The sequence below is a fragment of the Peromyscus leucopus genome, chromosome 11, assembly GCF_004664715.2.
Source record: "Peromyscus leucopus breed LL Stock chromosome 11, UCI_PerLeu_2.1, whole genome shotgun sequence".
Lineage (NCBI taxonomy): Eukaryota > Metazoa > Chordata > Mammalia > Rodentia > Cricetidae > Peromyscus > Peromyscus leucopus.
The window spans coordinates 65,427,077-65,447,075 of record NC_051072.1 but is presented as its reverse complement, the minus strand read 5'-3'; the positions used below and the strand labels follow the sequence as shown (position 1 = coordinate 65,447,075).

Sequence of the window (19,999 nt, the reverse complement as noted above, 5' to 3'; positions counted from 1 at the left end):
AATGACGATAATTACAGAAAGGCCTGAAATTATGAATCTGGCTGTGTGACTGCTTTAAGCACAGTTGGGAGATGTATATCCAAATACTTTAATTGTATAGGAAAATTGTGTCCAATGAATGATCAAACACACTCTTTTGTAAATGAAAAAGCTACAACAACACACAAGAAATTCATAATAGGAAATGGCTAATATTCAAAAGCCAGTATCACCAAGGCTCCTTAAGCCTTGGCTTTATTCTCTGGAAAGGCTCTTTGCTTCTTCCAGGTATACCTTTATTATAATCAGCTGAATTCCTACTTCATATTCTGTGGCCTGCAGCATATTTGTGTCCTCTCCTTTAATCATTGGGAGTTAAAAGTAGCCACATACTTGGATTATCTTTTTTTTTTTTCAAAAAAAGATTTATTTTATTTTATGCATATGAACATTTTGCTTGCATGTATGTACATATACTGAGTGCATAACTGGTGTTTTTGAAGATCAGAAGAGGGCATTGGATCCTCTGGAACAGGAGTCACTGAAGAATTTGGCCACCATGTGGGTGGTGAGATCTGAACAGGTGTCTTCTGAAAGAGCTATAAGTGCCCTTACCTCCTGGGCTATCTCTCCAGCCCTTGCATAGTTTTTCTTGAAGATTATCTCCAAATGGAGCTGTTATCTTCCCACTGAGAATTTTGCCTATACAGTAGCCGGTATAGACCTCTAAATGGATCACATATCCCATGAACTCTGCAGCAGTGTTTTGAGGGATGGACAGAGGAAATAATCTGCTCTGGCCCAAGCAGTCAGCATCTAGATCTGCTTAGAATTTTAAGGCAATAATAAAACAACACAAAAATCAATCTGATTTATATTATAATCCTGCTTCATCAACTTCAAACACTTTTTAGTGATATAATATTCTTCTATGTTGGGCTGGAATGTTCTTACTTTGTCAACTGGGACATCGTTCAAGGTAATGTAATATGAAAAGTAGCTAGACTGCATAACTGCCATTCTGTCTTTTTACATGTGTTTAAGATAGAATTCCGTATTTATCTAAACTTTTAGTAAAGAATTATTTTGCCTGTAAAAATCCCATCAGGTCTGAACCTGTCAATAAATTTCTACTAATATATTTTTTTCTACCTTGGTATGGTGAATACACCCTATGAAAAGACATTCAATTTTTAAGATGTATTTTACTCTAATTTTATGTATGTATGTCTGTATATGTATATGGGCATATTAGTGCAGGGTCCATCAGAGGCCAGAAGCTTCTAATACCCCTGAAGCTGGACTTATAAGTAGTTGTGAGTCACTTGACATGAGTCTTGGAACTGAACTATGGTCCTCTGCATGAGCAGTACAAACTCTTATCTCCTGAGACGTATTTCAAATTCATGTGTATTTTACCTTTGTATATCTCCTGGAACCCTGTATTAAGGAAACATGACTTAAGAAACTTAAGAAACATATTTAATCTTTAAAAGTAGTTTAAAGAATGATTATTTCAAAGTTCTCCACTCCCACACAACTGACAATAGATGTTTTATTGTTGTTGTTCACCAGTGAAATGATGGACATGTAGAATAGATAGAGAAAATTCTCATGTCCTCATCTGAGATCTTTGGTAGAATCTTTAATTGTCCTTCAATGTCATTCAAGGAAACATCACACACATCTTTTTTTTCCTCTAGAGATGCTATTGGATTGAAGAACATCTGCAACCATCTGAAATATGTTTCCCCACGTTTTTCTTTAATATTTCTATGGATATCAGAATTCTCACAGTTTCTGTGAAATGATTTTTTGAACAAACATCATTTATGCCTATGTCTTGAGTAGTGTCAATCTGAACTGAAAATGTGTCAGCTTTTTAACATTCTCAAATTCTACTTTTAAAATCACAAAGAATCCCTTAAAAGAGGTTGGGTCATGATAAAATTTGTTTCAGAACAAAGTGACTGGTAAAAACCTGAAGTTCTGGAAGAAATAAAGAACACAGTTCTCCCAGTCAAACAACTACCTTCTTCATTGGGTTGGCTGTGTCTGTTTGATGGACTCCATCAGGACTACACTTGTTGGCTGCTGATGTTTCTTCATTATAAGTGGAGGTGGGGAGAATCCTGGGACTCTCAGCTGAAGCTCCAACTATTCCTCTCAGTCATTTGTAGGCTAGCAGGTGTAATTGCATATAATGCTCTTTAAACTGTTAATTAGATAATTGCATTTTAAATGATTTAATTCTCATAAATTTAATCCTTTTCCATGAGTTTATCAAAACTGAATTCCGTGAAGCTATTTATGTCCTCAAACTGCTTTTTGAAATAGAAGCAAATATAAATGTTTGTTATATTTATTGGGGAAACCTCATTAACTGGATCTTTTCTATATAGTAGAATTGGTTTACCAATTTGGGTAGAGATATAGCTCAAATTTAATATCTTTTTATATTATGGGTATACAGTGTAAACTCACTCAAAGACTTTTAAACATATTGAGTGATAATTTAACATTTAAAAAATTGACAACATTGTTTTGATTCCAATGGATAACTTCATAATAAATAAGTAAATAAATAAATAAGAAGTATTTTATTAAAAACATTAAGCAGTCTGACTCACTATTAATCCTGGTCGTCTCTGCCTTTATTTATTTGCCACTTGTATATTTTACTATCTGAAGATAGGATTCAAACCCTGCTCTCCCATTAAGAGGGATTATGAAGTTGATGAATTTGTTTATATCTGGCAAACTCAGTCTTAAAAATGAAAGTTCCTGTCCATTTCATAGTGATATTGAAAGACCACACGAGCTGAATGCAGTTGAAAGATTTTTGTGATTTACAAATCTGTGTAATATTAAATAATGTTTTTATTGTTTATTCAAATGCAAAATAGACTATTGACCTAGCCACCATGCAACTTTCTGTCTCTTAAAAATGATAACATGGTATGCTATTTCTCAAACCCAAGAACTAGAGTTACCAGGAGGATACTTTCATGCTAATGGTTTGCAGCTATTCCAATTCTCTGGACCTCTTTGGGGGCTTGAGAATTTGCACTGGTGACAATCTCCCAAGGAATGCTGTAGGCACTGGTTCAGGAAACATACATCATGAACCATTGACTTACAGGGGTCAGAGAGATGTCTCAGCTCCTCTTCCATCTTACCAGGGTTTGATTCCCAGGACCAACACTGTGTCCCACAAATTCATGTAATTCCAATTCAAGGGGATCCAACACCCTCTCTTATGTTCTCTGGGGGCATCAGACACACATATGATACACAGATATGCATGGAGGCAATATACCAATACATAAAACAATACAAAGGAATTACTGTCTTATAATTCAAGACTGTGTGCCCATCAGACAAATATGACATGCAAATAATAACATTGAACATATTAGAAATAAATTGTATTTGCCTGAATACATGATCTCATTATGCTTTTTTTCTAGATTTCATCTCCATGTCCAATAAATTAACAGCCCCATGTAATCAAAGGCATTAATATTTTAGGATAATTAGTACCATTATTTTCTATTACTGCTTTCCAGTTCTAACACACCATTATCAGTTCCATAGTTGAGAGCACAGAAGTTGCTATCTCTTGAACACAACAAACCTATCAGAACACACTTGATTTTATGCATTTGTGATTTTTTAATTGAAAAGGAAAATTCTGGACTGGGGAGGTGGCACAGCCATTAAAACCACTTTTGCACAAACACAAGGATGAGAATTTGGATTCCAGCATCCAAGTAGTGAGCCAGGAATCCCACAGACAATGGAGATTTCATCTCCACAAGGTCTTACACCCTCTTCCTGTCTCTGCACACACAAGGGCACATACACCGATGTATATACACATAGAGACATGTAAATAAATAAAATAAAAATTGAAAATAAAAATTCAAGCATTCAGTATTTTTTAAAATTCAAGAACTCTCCAAGAAAGGTCATATAAGTCAATGGAGAGGGGTGTGACACAGATCTATGACATTAATTAGTGTTTATTCAGAGATAAATCTTGTCTGGCTCTTCCATCTTCTGTGGACATTGTGTAGAACAACACACACACACACACACACACACACACACACACACACAAGCATGTACATGCCTGCACACAACATATTTTATTTCAAGAATTATATTTCTTAGATTAAAAAGTTATTATTGTTTGCCAGTATAGAAATTCAGCTTTGCTTTTCAGAAATCTTGGACTATAATGGAAAGAATATTGCAATTGATTTGTGTTAAGTTGTTTTTGAAGTGGCACCATTGAAGCCTTGTATCCATCCCACCTAAACCGATGAAGAGTTGCCACGTGTCTCATGGATTACAGCTTAAACTGTAAAATGATACAGTTCACCCTCAAAGAAGTTCATAGTGTTTATGAAATAGATATATAATTCCTATCAATCCAAATCAATAATACACCTAGATTTCTCCTGCTAATAAGACTATTCTTGATCCAAGGGACTCAGTGAGGGGAAGGTATCTTGAATCCCAAGAGAATAAGCCATATTTAAAATGCTGAACAGAATTACAAAAAGACACCAATCAAAGAACCCCTGTAGAGTTACAGAGGAGGAGAATCTGGCCTGTGACTCAGGTTAGCAAGGAAAAAAATGAGACAGAAAAACAAATATCGTCTGTTGTGAGAGAATAAATACAGGAGTTACATAACTACAGTAGAAGTCAGTTTTTATTATTCTCACTGTGCCTGAGTCCAAGATGCTCAACCTGTTCCTGAACACGTTTTAATTATCAGGGCTTTTAACTTGTGACCTTTTCTTTACATAATGTCAGTGTTTAGCACATATCAGTTTTTGTTGGATTTTTGTTTACATAGAAAAACCAATTCTAAGTAAGTACAATTTATAATCTACCACTCAATTTCTTTACAAAGCTTTTTAGAACCTTTGTAATATATCTTAACACTAACCTGGTGCCTAAATATAACTGTCCCTTGTGAAGGAATGGCTCTTTTTCTCTTTGTCTGATTAGGCATGTATTTTATAACGTAACATTTGAAATCTAGCTGCTTGAGCATGTGTGAGTTTTTCATCTTCTTGGACTCTCTATTTTCCAAGTAATTTCTTTCTTCATTTAGATTAAATGTACATTTGCCTGGTTGACAAACCAAATGACTCAGAAAGGCATCTTCCTTGATTACTACATAAAGATGGATAAAGACAAATGATTCACACATTCATGTGCTTCTTTGATGATAAATGTCAAAGACCCATTTTTGCTTCCTTCTCCAAGCTATGATGATAATGACCACCAACTTTTGCTACTCAGAATTAACTTTGCAGATAGTTCCTTAGGGGAATCACAGTTATGCATTACTTACTCAGAAAAGCTTACCCTCATTTGTCTAAGGCCTAAAGTGCAATTACTTGGCTGGTAAATTTTTTTATTATTTTTTCATGGTTATTTATATTTATAATTTAGTGGATGTTTGTATAAAGCAAGGAAAATTCAATGGTGATTTTTAATTTCATTGTCAGTAGCTCCGATTTTGTTATGTGTATCATTAATATTCTAAACATCTATTACATCAAATGTAAATGGGCTTCATTATGTCTATTCTGAATTGGCTGTAATTTCCATTTCTCTCTGTATTTTCTGTCTGCACAAAAATTGGATCGATATATACACCTCTGCTAAGTCCCTCAAAGTTTAAATTACATCTCTCTGACTTTTTAAAAATGGTTTTAAGTGTTAAGGTTTGTTGGAAGACACTGGTCTAATGGGTCTGTTGGTAATCACTCCGTCAATCAATACATGTTTCCCCTTGCTAACCTTGTGTCAGGTTAATGTGGTATATTATGCTTCTCCCATTTGTGGAGAGTAGGCAGCCTTCACAGGGTGCTCAGCCATGACCTGTGCTTTGTCATTTTCATCTGTGGCCTTTGAGGGGGGCCACAAACTAGCAATCAGCTTGTAATCTCCCAACTGCAGTAAGAATGGGTTAGGTGTTAGCCTTTCACTGTTACCCCAGTACTAATTTTTATAGGGTGGGGCTCATCTTGTGAGGTTTTCTCAGATCCTGCCAATCATTGTCAGGAGCTTTTAAATAGAAACACTTTTCAACACTTCAGAAGCTCTTGAAAAAAAGACTTGCACATTTTCTTTTGTTGTCTCCTTAGGATTCTCACTGCTAATGACTACTGCCAAGATGTATAAATGGAACGGTTCAGCTAGGAGAAGAATCTGAGGTTTAAAATGCCTCTTGCTCTATGACAACTTTTCTTTGATTTCGTGATTGAGTTGGGACAGAAGCTACAAGAGAAAACTGATCCCTCAGCTAGCGCAGATCACAGAGAGCAGCTGGCTTCTTAGAGTCCTTTAGCTTAAGGCTCAAGATCCAGAAACTTAAATTATTTGGGAAGAAGAGTTAAAACTGATGAAACTGAATATTATGGCATTCTTAAAATGAGATGTTTGGTTTTATAACGTATGGACATGCAAAGAAAACAGATTTTCTTTTGGATTTTGCAGAGAACTGAAGTTATTGATGTTGATACTTTGTAAAGGGCACAGTAGTCCCTCTTCATGTGGCAGTGGTTTGTCCCAGGGAACCCTTTAGACCAGAGGAGAAAGGACAGTTAGTTCCATGAGAAATAGATGTGATGGTACTATGATTCGCAGTTTCTTTATCTCATAGGACTTCTATTGGATTTAAGAGCATGAACTGTACTTAACCAAGTGTTTTATTATAATGTGTATAAAATACATATAAAATTTTATATTTTAATTGTATTAAATTGATTTTTAGAACTATTGGGTAGATAATTCATTGAGGAGAAGAAGCATTGGATATCAAAATCCCTAGACTATGCCAGCTGCTTTCATGGGTGCAACACTGTCGTTCTTTTCCATAAGAGCATTTGGGATGTAGGTCAAGGCATAATTAAACTGAAAGTCACTGACACTCTTGGGCAGTCAGTGTTCCATGGTCTGATTCTGGATAATAAAAGGAGGTGTTATTCTGTCTAAAGAAATCCGCAGAATGCATGATTCATCTTAAGGACTGATTTTTATATCTTTATCGATATAAAAAGTATGCGACTGTCTTTACAAAAGTTGTCCTATATGCAGAAACCAAGATGAGCATTGGAGTCTTTCTGGAATCTTGCTTGAATCAATTGAATAAAATATTCATGAAGATACATTTTGTGTGATGCTCCTTCTTGAGCTGAACAGAGTTGATGCAGTGCTGTCCTGTAATGGCAGAGGAACTGAGCAATCGATAGTGGGAAGCATTGGCTCACCAACGTGCAGACCCTAAGTAGCCAGGACTCCCAGGTATAACTTGCTTAAGCGGAGGTATTGCATGATGCCACAGCATGATCAGTAGGTGTATTAAGTCTGTAAAGTCATATAGATTATGGTGCTCCTAAAAAGAAGAGGCCACTTATGGTGAAGGTGAGGAGAATAAAATAGAATGGACAAAAGCTGGAAAGCCCAATGGTACATTATATAACAGACTGATTAGGCCTTTCCTGTATAACAGTTCATTTCATGGATTTAACTTTTATTTTATTTTAGCCTTTTCTACCCAATAACCTATAAATTAGTAGTAATGTAGATAATCAACAGTATAATAAAGCTGATTTTTAATTAATGCATATCAAAAATAATTCTAACTAATGAGATCATAAAAAATTTTGATGAACAACTAATCACTGACATGGGTTTTGAAAGGTGAGGAACACTGTCTGTGAGAAGCTGTGACAATATTTAGCCAAAGATATAAGCAAAAATGCTGGTTTCAAAGAGCCAGGAATTGGTGAGCCACCATGTCACCCAATGAGTATGCTAAAGACAGGAAGAAAGGGAATGTAAAATAGAAGAGGCAGGATGACTTTACAGTGAAGAAGATCTTAGGAAACAAAGTGAAAATTCAGAGCTATAGGCAATAGGAGAAAATGGACACATTTTAAGTGAAAATGGCATATTGATTTTAAAATAATAGTATTTTGTAGAGGTATAAAGAATGCATTGAGTAAGAAAATACTATGTGTAGGGAGGTCATTTCAGAAGACTTGTAAAGGTCTCAATAATTGGATTCTGGTGATAATGGAGGCAACCCAAATGGAGACAAAGTCTTAGATCTGAGAGGCTGGTATCATTGACTCCATTGCACTTCGAATATCACAGCTTATAGAATGGGGGGAGGGTGGGTATGGAGAGATAACTTTTAGCTCTGTACATGAATGAGTGGGAAAATGATGAATGGCACACATCAATAGAAATATTAGGATCGAGAGCACATTGCTAGGTGGATATGGGTGTTCAATATGTTGACGTTGAAAGTACAAAGCAGAAACCAGATGAAGCTGCCCTGAAAGAAGCTGGAAATCAAGTATGAGAAAAAAATTAATAGAAACTGACAGAAAAATTAAAATGCATATGGAGAATGCATGCATCTCCAGCAAAAGTGATACAACTAAATTATACTTAAGTATGCTTGCAGTGTGCTGTGGGGTGGTCTGTATGTCAAATCTGTTGCTCTGATTGGTCAATAAATAAAACACTGATTGGCCAGTGGCTAAGCAGGAAGTATAGGCAGGACTAACAGAGAGGAGAAAAGAAAGAACAGGAAGGCAGAAAGACACTGCCAGCCACCGCCATGACAAGCACCATGTAAATACTCCGGTAAGCCACAAGCCACGTGGCAAGGTACAGATTTATGGAAATGGATTAATTTAAGCTATAAAAACAGTTAGCAAGAAGCCTGCCACGGCCATACAGTTTGTAAGCAATATAAGTCTCTGTGTTTACTTGGTTGGGTCTAAGCGGTTGTGGGACTGGTGGGAGACAAAGATTTGTCCTGACTGTGGGCAAGGCAGGAAAACTCTAGCTACAACAGTGTTTCTGTCTTTGTTATTTTTGAATACTTTTTTTTTGTAGCAGTATAAAACTTGACTGAATGTTTGTTGTTGATGATTGCATGTATAAGGACGGGGCTTTGGAAACTTTGGAAAGTGTAAATTTAATCGGACAAGAAACTTTATTGTTCACATATCCTAGTTATGTTTACTATTACTATGATGAAACATCATGACCAAAATCCACTTGGGGAGAAATGGGCTTATTTACTTCCACTTCCACATCACTGTTCATCATTGAATGAAGTCAGGGTGGGACAGGGCAGCATCTTGAAGGCAGGAACTGATGCAGAAGTCATGGAAGAGTCTTGCTTACTCGCTTGCTCTACGTGGCTTGTTTAGCTTGTTTCCTTACAGAACCCAGGACCACTAGCCCAATGGGGGCCTCCACACACAATGGGCTGGGTCCTTCCCTATCAATCACAAATTTTAAAAAAAATGCCCCACAGGCTTGCCTACAGCCAGATCTTATGGAGACATTTTCTCAACTGAAGCTCTTCTCTGACAACTCTTGCTTGTGTCAAATTGACATAAAACTAGCCAGTACACCACCTAAGAGCAAAAATACCAAAACCCCCAGCAGAGTCCGACATGGAGGTCACAGTGCAGAAGAGCAGGGCTAGTGGAACTCTTGTGTGAGGAGAGGATAGTTTTGATTGGTTGCAGGAAATACACCTGCATGGTTAAAAGTGGAAGAAGCTTGTGGTTTTAAAATACTGTGCAGAAAAGCAAAGACATCTTTCAGTTGCCAAAGGATATAATATCAAGGATAACACTGTGGGTAGCACATTTCTCAGGCAGAAATGTAGGTTGTAGGCTCCTAATCATTCCAGAGTCATGTTCTCCATGTCTGTGTAAGACACAAACTAGTGATTTCTATATAAAACCCTAAATACACCTATACACCAGCAGCCATCTGATGGTAGCTAATTCCAATAGCAGTGACATATCCATCTCAATAATTGATAGTAATGATAGTGGAAATCTTAGACAGCTGAATTGGGACAGAGAGATTAGTCCATGCTACAGTAGCAAATATGACTTTTAACCATAGTACTTAGTTCAAGAAAGATCCTGGGTTATTGTCTTCTGTGCCTTGATTTCCAAAGAAACCAAAAAATTCGAAAAGAGCTTAAAGTAGGTGTCTCTACTTTAGACCATCTTAGTTTAGAAGTGAATCATGTACCTCTTCTCATAGCCTTGAAAGTTCAGAACTTGTCACAAAGCACGAATCTAACTGTAATACAGGTTGGGAAGTATAGGTGTCCATGTGGATATTTGAGTGTTTGTGTGACAGTCTCACTATCCATTGACAAAATGACCCTTGACTTCTTTTCTGTTACCCATAAAAACAAACTAGATCCTTAGCTAGGCGGGAAAGTCTAAATTTTGTTCAGTCACTGAATTGTTCAACCCATCCAATAGAGGCACGTAAATCCAGAAATCCTGGGCTCAAGAAAGCCTCTGAATCAGTTCCAAGTGTGTCTCTGTTCATTCCAGCATCCTATGAACTTGAAAGACAAATTTTATCTGCCCTTCACCCCAGACAAACAATGGGGCACTTTAATTAGAAAGGGAAAGGCCTGGAAATAGCCCACAGTCCTTGGTTCATAGCAAGGGATGAAGGGTGGTCAGGGGCAGGGGCAGGGTGGGAACTTCCTTAATTAGGTCATGATTCTGCTCGATTCCTCTACCCATTGTTCTTAGTGATCCTATGTGGAGTGGATGTAAAGGAATGTGCCTACTTTAACTGGAGCACCTTGTCTCAACTCACTTCCTGCTACAACAGGCTGGTAGCCAGAGTTGTTTTAAGTATGGAGCAGACATGAATTATTTTTTTCAACCAGTCATTCTTTTTTTGGCAATGCAGTAACTTTATAAACTTAATAGTTTTCCAATCTATATACTTCCAGTAAATTTCACAGCCCACCCAAAATTAAAATCATTTTTGGTCAGTCACTACCCACTAATAGTCTGAGTGTCCTTGTTCTCCATCTCATTTTCTCTTTCAATTTTACTCATTTCTCTCTCAACTGTTATCTTGAGGCTATTAAACTTAACAGGTAAGAGTATATCCTAATTTCATTTCTGCAATAAATAACTCTATCAACTCATAATATATATTAGAAGCTGGCCACTTATGATATGGATTTTGGGAGAAGTAGTAGAGATGTTAGCAGAAATACAGGAGTCATCTACATGTTTGATTTTAACGCCGTGTGGGGAGATGTCTAGGTTTGGATACATTATTGTTACTATTATGATTATTATTTTTTTACTTTTAGTAATTATGAAAAAGAGGTAGGTATGGTGGATACTAATGCTACTGGTATCTGTTAGGTAGAGATGGGGATGCTACTGAGCAGCTCACAGTGCAATAGGGAACCCAGTCCAACACAATATTGTGTTGCTCCTAATGATAAGGAGGTGAAGATTGAGAACTTTATCCCTCAGTACACAGTCCTGAAGCTTTTATCACTACAGAATTTTTCAAGAGTTTTTGGAAGGATCAAAATAGGCCATTGCCACCTTCAGTTTTACTTAGAACAACCAGGATTTAAACTTTAAGAAATAAAGCCATTATCCAGTGGTAGCTAAACATCTGGCAGGAAACCAGATATTCTGAATATTGATACACACACACACACACACACACACACACACACACACACACTCCTGTATTTCAGTTGTTTGGGTGTGAATATGTGATATATACCATTGAAGCACTTCCAACTCATGGCAGGTATCTAACAAGATTTAAGATTCAATTTCCCCCAGTGTTTTAGTCCATAAATGTTATTTCTCCAGTATGCCAATACGAACTTAACTTTCAGAGTAAGTGTGAGAAGTCAAAGGGCTTGGGATGAGAAGCTAGGTGGTGAAGAGCTGGAAACAGAACTTACCTCGCATGGGCAGCTGTGATCAAAGGCAGAAAGTCATGAACAGAAAGGCCATCATTTCCACGGGAAGGGATACTACAGCGCTGCGCCTGGTGTAGGAGCTGTGGGCATGCCTGTTCTCTGTATTCCAGAAGTGGTTGGTTTAGATCAACTTATAATCAATCAGTAATTGTCTTTTAGGGTTTTTAATATCCTTGTGGAAACTTAGCATCACATTTTAGAGTATTGCTCCTGGAAAGGACCAGAGAAAAGTGTAGAAGATGAACTGTTTACCCAACTCAGTCCTATGTAAAAGTCACTTAGCCTCATTTGTAAATAGCATTTTTGGTTTGCTTGCTTCTTAGCCACTGTCAATATTTATTTTATTCACCGGTTTCCTTCAAATTCTAATCTTGTCTGAAAAATGGAAGGGGTAGTTAAAGGGTACTTTTTGTGATTTCTGTGTCCCCAAGTACAAGTCTTCCTAAAAAACAATCACATTTAACGGGAATGAATGGGAAGGTAGTAGGGTTTTTGTTCCCTAGCCTTGTTTCCAGTTCACCTATTTTGACAATTTTAGATTTGAGAAATATACATTACCACCTGTTTATACCTACGTCCTTACTTTTGTGAAGAAAGACAAAATTAAAGAGGTTTTCCTTCTTATTCCTAAGTTTGTAACAAGAAGAATGCCAATGTTTTCCTCTCGTCCTTTGTGCTAATGTTATTCTATCCCATGCCGTTTTTGTAATTATGAGTAATACCCCAAATATTGTAGAGCGCAGTGTTGAGTCATCAGGAACTATAAATACTTTTGTTCTCAAGAAACAATGAAGCCGTCTATTCTCCCACATCTATCTTCTCCATATGCCACTTCATTTAAGGTTACGCTTTTTGCTAAATTTATTTTTAATTTATTCTTAAAAAATCATTCCTTTACTTTGTCCAATACCTAGTGCAGTTATTTCTTAGTAAACACTTTCATTTTTTCTGATGTTTCATAAACGTATCTAAATCTAACTCATCACGCACCACTAGCTACACCTAATCACACACACAGATTTGAATTACTCCATTCCTATTTAAAGCAAAAGAACAAAAAGTAAGAATGGCAGATGTGTTCATAATTAATATCCTACTGGGTTAATCAGCAGATGCTTGGGATTGCTGTGAAACTTTTGATGTATTCAGAAAATCACTGGCTTGATCTTCAGACCCTTTTAAACACATGCATACAGGAGCTACAGCTTTTAGGATCTGTAAGCCTCATAAATAAGGTACTCAATGTATTAAATCACAGAGAAACTGGGTGCTTGGCTTGGAACGCTTCAGTGACATGCTTGCAGTCATATTCCTAGTCAACATTGTGCTAATATTCCTGGTTTACTAACGTTATGCTCAAAATCCCTTGTAGACAAATAGCCCTGATGTGTGACTTTCTAAAGTTGATGAACTACAAAATGCAGAGGGTTAACAAAAGAATATTTAGAACTTGTAATTAGCCAGTACTTCCTCACTCACAAATGTGGAGAAATAAGAGGCTTGCTGTTCCACTGAAGAACAGGAAGAAATAGAAGATTGCTCCTGGAAAACCCATTAGTACAGCTAGACAACCTTGAGTTGGAAGCTGTCTCCCCGGAGCAGCTCCAGCAGTCAGCCTACCAGCTCTGGGCTTTGGTGCCTTCATCAGTATATGCAGAATCATCTTTCTGTCTTCAGCTTTGCAGTGTTAAGCTACACATGTCTTATTTCACAGACATGGAGCTGTTATGATCAAAAGACTGCACTCTACAAAATGCCGAGTTGTAGAATAATATGGTTTGCAATTTAATTTTGGAGTTAATATAGTCAGGTGTGTGCCTGGCACACTGGGGGTACTTGTTAAATGGTAAATGAAACAATTCTGGCTCAAAGAGTAATCTTTGAATTTAACTAGAAATAGAGTCGAAAGGAAAAAATTAATGAACAGGAAGGGGTTCATCAGCACTTTTTAAATATCTTTATGTCTAGGAAATTACAATGTTTCTTGCAAGTCAGAATGATCACTTTAGGTAGGTTTCTTACCACTTAATAATATTTAAAGTATTTTGTGTTTGAGTAGTAACATTACTATCAGTACAACTGAGCTTTTTTCTTTACCAATGATACTATTTTTTTTTTCCCGAGACAGGCTTTCTCTGTGTAGCTTTGCGCCTTTCCTGGAACTCACTTGGTAGCCCAGGCTGGCCTCGAACTCACAGAGATCCACCTGGCTCTGCCTCCCGAGTGCTGGGATTAAAGGTGTGCGCCACACCGCCCGGCCCAATGATACTATTAACAGTAATCTCAGGTAGTGGAATTTTCCTCTTCTGAGTCTTTCAGGGGACCATAGAGAAGGGAGAGTGTGGGGTTAGACATATTCACTAGGTTGTGTCGTGGGATGGAGTAAATTGGGGCTCACAAGTGCTGTTAGATTAGGAAGGGAAGTATTGAATAGCAAATGAAAAACACTTCTTTGGTAGCCTGAGATGAGAATGGAAGAAAGCGTCATAGCTTTTTTGTTTCTTGTTATGTTTTCTTTTAAAATGAAATACGTTGTCATGAGGAATACTTTCAAATCCAAATGAACAAAACCACACTGAAAACATGTATTGTTTCCAACAGTCACTAAAATATCAATTTATTTTGCTTGATTTTGTCTTGTCTATAGGTTTGGCTTATAATTGCAAACAATAAGATGATAAAACCTAAGGTTCTTTCATTTTCCATTAGATGAGATGACAGCTGAGAACATTTTATACTGTAGCCTACAAGTGTCTACAGTGTGAATACAGATTGCTTTATTTTTTTTTTGAGATTATAATATGACTACAACATTTCCTCCTTACCTTTCCTCCCTCCAAGCCCTCCCATATACACCACCTTGCTCTCTTTAAATCCATGGCCTCTCTTTCATTAATTGCTGTTACATGAGTGTGTGTTTGCACACATACATATTCCTAAATATAATCTGCTCAGTCTGTATGTTTCTGTGTTTTCATTTGGTATTGGATAAACAATTTATGTGCTCTTCCCTGGGTAAGAATATTTCTTCCTCTATCAGCAAGGTGCCTATACTTGTTGGTGCATGGATACAGTCTTGCAGTCTTTGCTACATTCTCTTTGACATGTCTATTGTTTAATTCATATTGAGGCAACCATGTTGATCAGACTTTATAGGTATAGTTCTAACATTCCTAGAAGACACAGTCCCACAGAAAACTCCCTGTTCCTCTGGTTCTTACAGTCTCTCCACTTCTTCCACAATGCTCCCTGAGCCTTAGGTGCAAGAAGAGATGTTTTGTAGGTGTACCCCTTGGGACTGGGCTCCTCAAATCTGCATTTTGATAGATTGTGATTTTCTGTAATGGTTCTGTCTGTTGCGAAGAGAAGGTTTCCTTTGATGAGGGTTGAGACAATGCTTATATGTGGGTATAATGGCAATCTTAATGTAGTCCAGGATGATGCTGGTTTAGTAAAATTGTTGTAAGTTCGCCTCCAAGCTCCATCCACGACTTCACTAGCTCTAGGCAGTTGGCTGGGTTTCCAGAACCAGACATGATTTTCCTCTTGTTGGTCGGATCTTCAGTCCATTGAGGGAACTGTTGATTACCATTAAGGTGTGTGTGTGCCAGTATTGTGCCCTTAGGGTTATAATGCCATGATGGTCACTGATGTGGTTCATAGGAATTATAGCTGTGCAAACTGCTGGTTGCTTCCATCCTTTGGAAGTTTTCATGGTGCTTTCCAGTATCATGAAATCTAGTTCTCAGGGAAGAGGCTTTCAGGTGAGCTCCTGTTCAGGTGTCTCTGGGCCCTGTGTCTAAAGGACATGGTATTTTTAGTAGTAGGGACTCACCTCCCATCTCTTGGGGGCCATGAAGGGCAATAGCAATAGTCTGTAATGGTTATTTCTTAATTCTTTTGTTTTCTGTTTTTGAGACTTGATCTTTCTGTGAAGCACAGTCTGGTCACCCTCCAATACCAGCCTCCCAATCAACTGGATTACAAGCACGTACTGTCACATCAAGTGGAAATTCTTACTATTTCTGACTGCATTCTTGTCCTTGTTTTTAGTCAATGGGTACCACATTTCCATTTTGCACTGTGTCTTACACATTCTGGGGATAGTGTCACAGATGTGGCAGAGTCCTCAGACCCTTGGTAACTCTTCCTGGCCTGTATATAATTTTCTCTGGGAATAAACCTGACAAAGCTTGTTATATTCTTTCTGTTTATTGAACATTTTTCTTTGTGATCCTGAATGTGATAAGTGGACACCTGTGATCACATCTTCCTAATGCACAGTTCTTCCTTCCTATAATCTTTGCTCTCTTTATCAACCCTGCAGGCAACCTTTTCTAGCTCCTCTAACTGAAGGATATCACTTCTCTTTCATAGCATTCATTTTCTACCAGTCCTCCTGTGTAGTGGGTAGAAATTCCAACCTTGATCTGGAAGTTCCAATCCCCATTGAGGCTTTGGTAACTCTCACACCTACAAGGCGGGGCCAAGAGAGGACCCTGAAGACCCGAGATCTGGATGTACCATCTCTCTTGGTTCCTGGACCCTGGACGCTGGAGGTAGACTGAGCAGAGTTCTCCAGAGAACACGGCCGGACTGCACCACACCTTTCCTAGACTGTGCAACCTACCTATCCCTTCATTTGTAAGATACGCCACTAAATAAACCTCCCTTTTAACTACATTTAATAATTAACTACACTTAATAATTTCACAAATACTCATGTGTCATTACTACATAAGTTAATTATTATTATGTACTTAATTTTTACTTTTCTTTTGTGTCCTTTAATATAACACAGCTACTACACTAGATGGAATGTTTCAGTGCATGGCTAGTACACATTATGTACATGTTAAATAAATGCATACTATTTGCTTATCGTAAAATGCTGTGGAAGTTCTACTCTAGCAAATGTATTAGTATTTAAGAAGAATATTATTGTGTCTGTTCTAGGAAAACTTAATCTAATTGGAGAGAAAAAGCAAATATAAGATTATAAATCATATATAACTTACAAAGTATCATAACATTTCTTTACTGGTCATGTAACAGAAGGATTTATAAAAGTTTAGGACGCTAAGAGATTACCATTGCTCATCTGACAAGGGTACAAGGAGTAGAGTATATCCTGGAAGGATGGCCAGGAAGTAATGGTACATAGGTAAAATTTGTGAACTTGTAAACCTATATTCAACACTCATTTTTAGCTCTGGTTGGATACTGAAAAGAAGTAGCAATTTTTTTTGGTGGCGGGGGGAGAATACTTCAATATGTAGACTCTTGGCATCATATAAATATACTGGGTTATGAGCATTGATTCTAGAAAAAAAATCAAGACAGTAAGTACTATATGTCCTCTTGTTGGTTTTGTGTGTTGGGGGCATATGTGCATATGTGTACAAGTGCATTTACAGAGACCAGAGGAGGCTGCCCTGTCTCCTACTCTATCATTCTCTAGGTGTTCCCTTGAAATCAGGTCTCACATAGAACCTGGAGATGGGCTGTCACCAGCAGAACCCAGCAACCCTCTTGTCCACCTCTGTACCACCAGGACTGGGGTCACAAGTACACATGAACATTCCCACCTTTTCATGTGGGTTTTGAGGGTTTGAACTCAGGTTATCCTATTTGCAAAGCAAACACTTTTATCCACTAAGCATCTCCTCTGCCCTAAGGCATTTAGTTGTCCCAGGTTCTTGAGCAGTGGGGCTCTCTTAACTAAAACAACACCTGCCACCAGAAAAGACAGTGCTGTGGTTTAAATGTTTGTCTCTTCCCAACCTTGGCTGCCCTTGAGATGGCAGTGTACCAGTACTGAGGCATGGCATCTTTCAGAGGTAATGGAAGTGTGAGATTGCTGCCCCCAATGGTAGAATTAATGTCGTTATGGAAGAGTGAGCATAGTCCCTGCTTACTTCTCTCCCATGGTGGAAACAGCACTGTTAGTGCATTGGTCTTGGAACTCCCAGTGTTATGAACTATGAGAAAGTAGATTAATATTTGTTACAAATTCCCCAGCCTGTTCTCTTCAGCAGTAATATCACAAAGTGGATCTCGACATTTTGTGTTCAAGAGAAGTCTATATGAGAGTTGGAAGGGACATAAAAGAGAAAAATCTCAGCAAGGATGGCTTCAACTGCCCAGACTCACCAGGATCTCACAGGTTGTACATAGCATCATAAAGTTGGCCACACCTTGAGGAGGCTGGGCTTCTATATCCTTCATTAGGTATCTATTGACTCTGGATTACCCAGATAGAATAGGGTTCTGCTGTGAATATCACTCTGCATAAATAAAATGTTGATTGGCCAGTAGCCAGGCAGGAAATATAAGTGGGACAAGCAGAGAAGAGAATTCTGGGAGCAGGAAGGCTGAGTGAGGAGATGTAACCAGCCACTGCCATGAGTACCAGCATGTAAGATACTGGTGAGCCACGAGTCATGTGGCAAATAATAGATGAATAGAAATGGGTTAATTTAAGATAGAAGAACTAGATAACAAGAAGCCTGCCATGGCCATACAGTTTGTAAGCAATATAAGTCTCCGTGTGTTTACTCAGTTGGGTCTGAGCAGCTGCGGGACTGGGGGGTGAGAGAGATTTGTCCTAACCGTGGGCCAGGCAGGACTGTAAACTCCAGCTACAGGGTTCTCTTAGGCACCTCTGCTGAGGTTGATTAACAGACCCTATGGAACTATGAATTTGAGGCTCTTGGAGCTAAGAGATATGAACAGCAGCATCCACAGCAGGAGACAAAAGGGATACCTGATATCCAGGAGGGATCCCAGTAGTTTCTGTAATAGGCATCTGGCTGGTACAGCAGGCAGAAGTGTGAACAGAAGTCAGAGTGAGCAGTCTACATGTCCTGTAGTAATTTCATTCTTAAGAATATAAAAGAATTCATTTCAGTAAATGATGGCTATAAGTGAGCTGTGTTATAAAATATCTACTATTTAAAAAGATGCTATTCATGGATGAGCATCAATATATTCCTTTGTATTGCTTAGTAAAATTAACTTTTTAAGAGAAGTCGTAGTAGGACTTTTAGAAAAGAAAGTTGAATCATAGAGGGCAGGTTTGAAGGATGAGCCAGCAGAACAGAAATCTGTGGATTATTTGATAGCACCCTTCCCCAGTATCTGAACACTGAGCATACTGAAGGTATCACACTTTTCAAACATGATGTATTTTAAATTCAGATACACAGTTTAAATTTATAGCTTAACTCTCTCTCTCTTTCTCTCTCTGTGTGTGTGTGTGTTTGTGTGTGTGTGTGCAAGAGAGAGAGAGAGACAGCAAGAGAGACAGAGAACTAGAGAATATGTGTGCACACATGTGTTTGGCATCTCAAATAAACTAGTTCACCTCTGAGTTCATTTTCCTCATCTAGTCAATTGCTCACATGTTTTTATAAGAATAAGCAACATGCCGTGCAGACATATGACATGTAGTTAGACATATAGAACTTGTTTGAACTCTTTTTCCTATTCCACAAAGCCTGGTTAGTCTGTTTGCTCTGTTCAGTATGTGCAATCTTTGCTTTTCCTTGATTGCCCCGACTGTTTTGGAGGCAGAAATTGTTCTTCATCCTCCACTTTACTTCCTGGCTGTCCAGTGGAGGCTGAGAAAGCCTACATAGCTGAGTGTCCTCCATGGTGAGAGTGCTTATAATCAAAAGAGAGAGCAGGGGACAGATCCACAAAAGCGAAAGAGCTTAGCCAATGTCCACTGATTTACATAAAATGCCTTCCTTAAGCATATAAGGACTCATAATGGAAAAGTAAAAAATGCAGACTTTATGTTACCTAGTTTTCTCTTTTTCTTGAAAGCTTAAATATAAGATATAATCTCTAATTACACCTTGCCATTTACACAGATCTTTGACAATTTTTCCAACATCTTATACAGAGTCCTTAATCTTATTTTTTCCTTTACAATGAACCACAGTTGACTGGATTTAAATCTGCTAGGACCATACTTGGGGTTAAAGATATGCCATAATAGGAACACTGAGTGAATTCCTCTTTGTTTCACTGTATGGAACTCATGAGACCTGTGATTTTTTTCCATTATCATCAGTATTTTCAATGTTCATTTTCTACTCAGTTTGGCAAAATAATAAGGGCAAAGAGCAAAAAAAAAAATTCAAATAATTATATAAAGTCTGCTCTTCCAGACAA

General features: G+C 37.8%; 1 long non-coding RNA gene across 6 annotated transcripts in view; it reads left to right on the top strand.

Moving 5' to 3' along the window:
* Window positions 1–19,999, top strand: part of LOC119088743 — a 56,354-nt gene that overhangs the window by 13,144 nt on the left and 23,211 nt on the right. For 5 of the 6 annotated variants that reach the window (XR_005092456.1, XR_005092458.1, XR_005092455.1 and 2 more), the window contains one exon: window positions 1,683–8,326. The exons of the other annotated variant lie outside the window; for it this stretch is intronic. This is a non-coding gene — a long non-coding RNA (uncharacterized LOC119088743). Of the gene's footprint in view, window positions 1–1,682; window positions 8,327–19,999 lie in introns of those variants that run through there. 6 annotated transcript variants of the gene reach the window in all.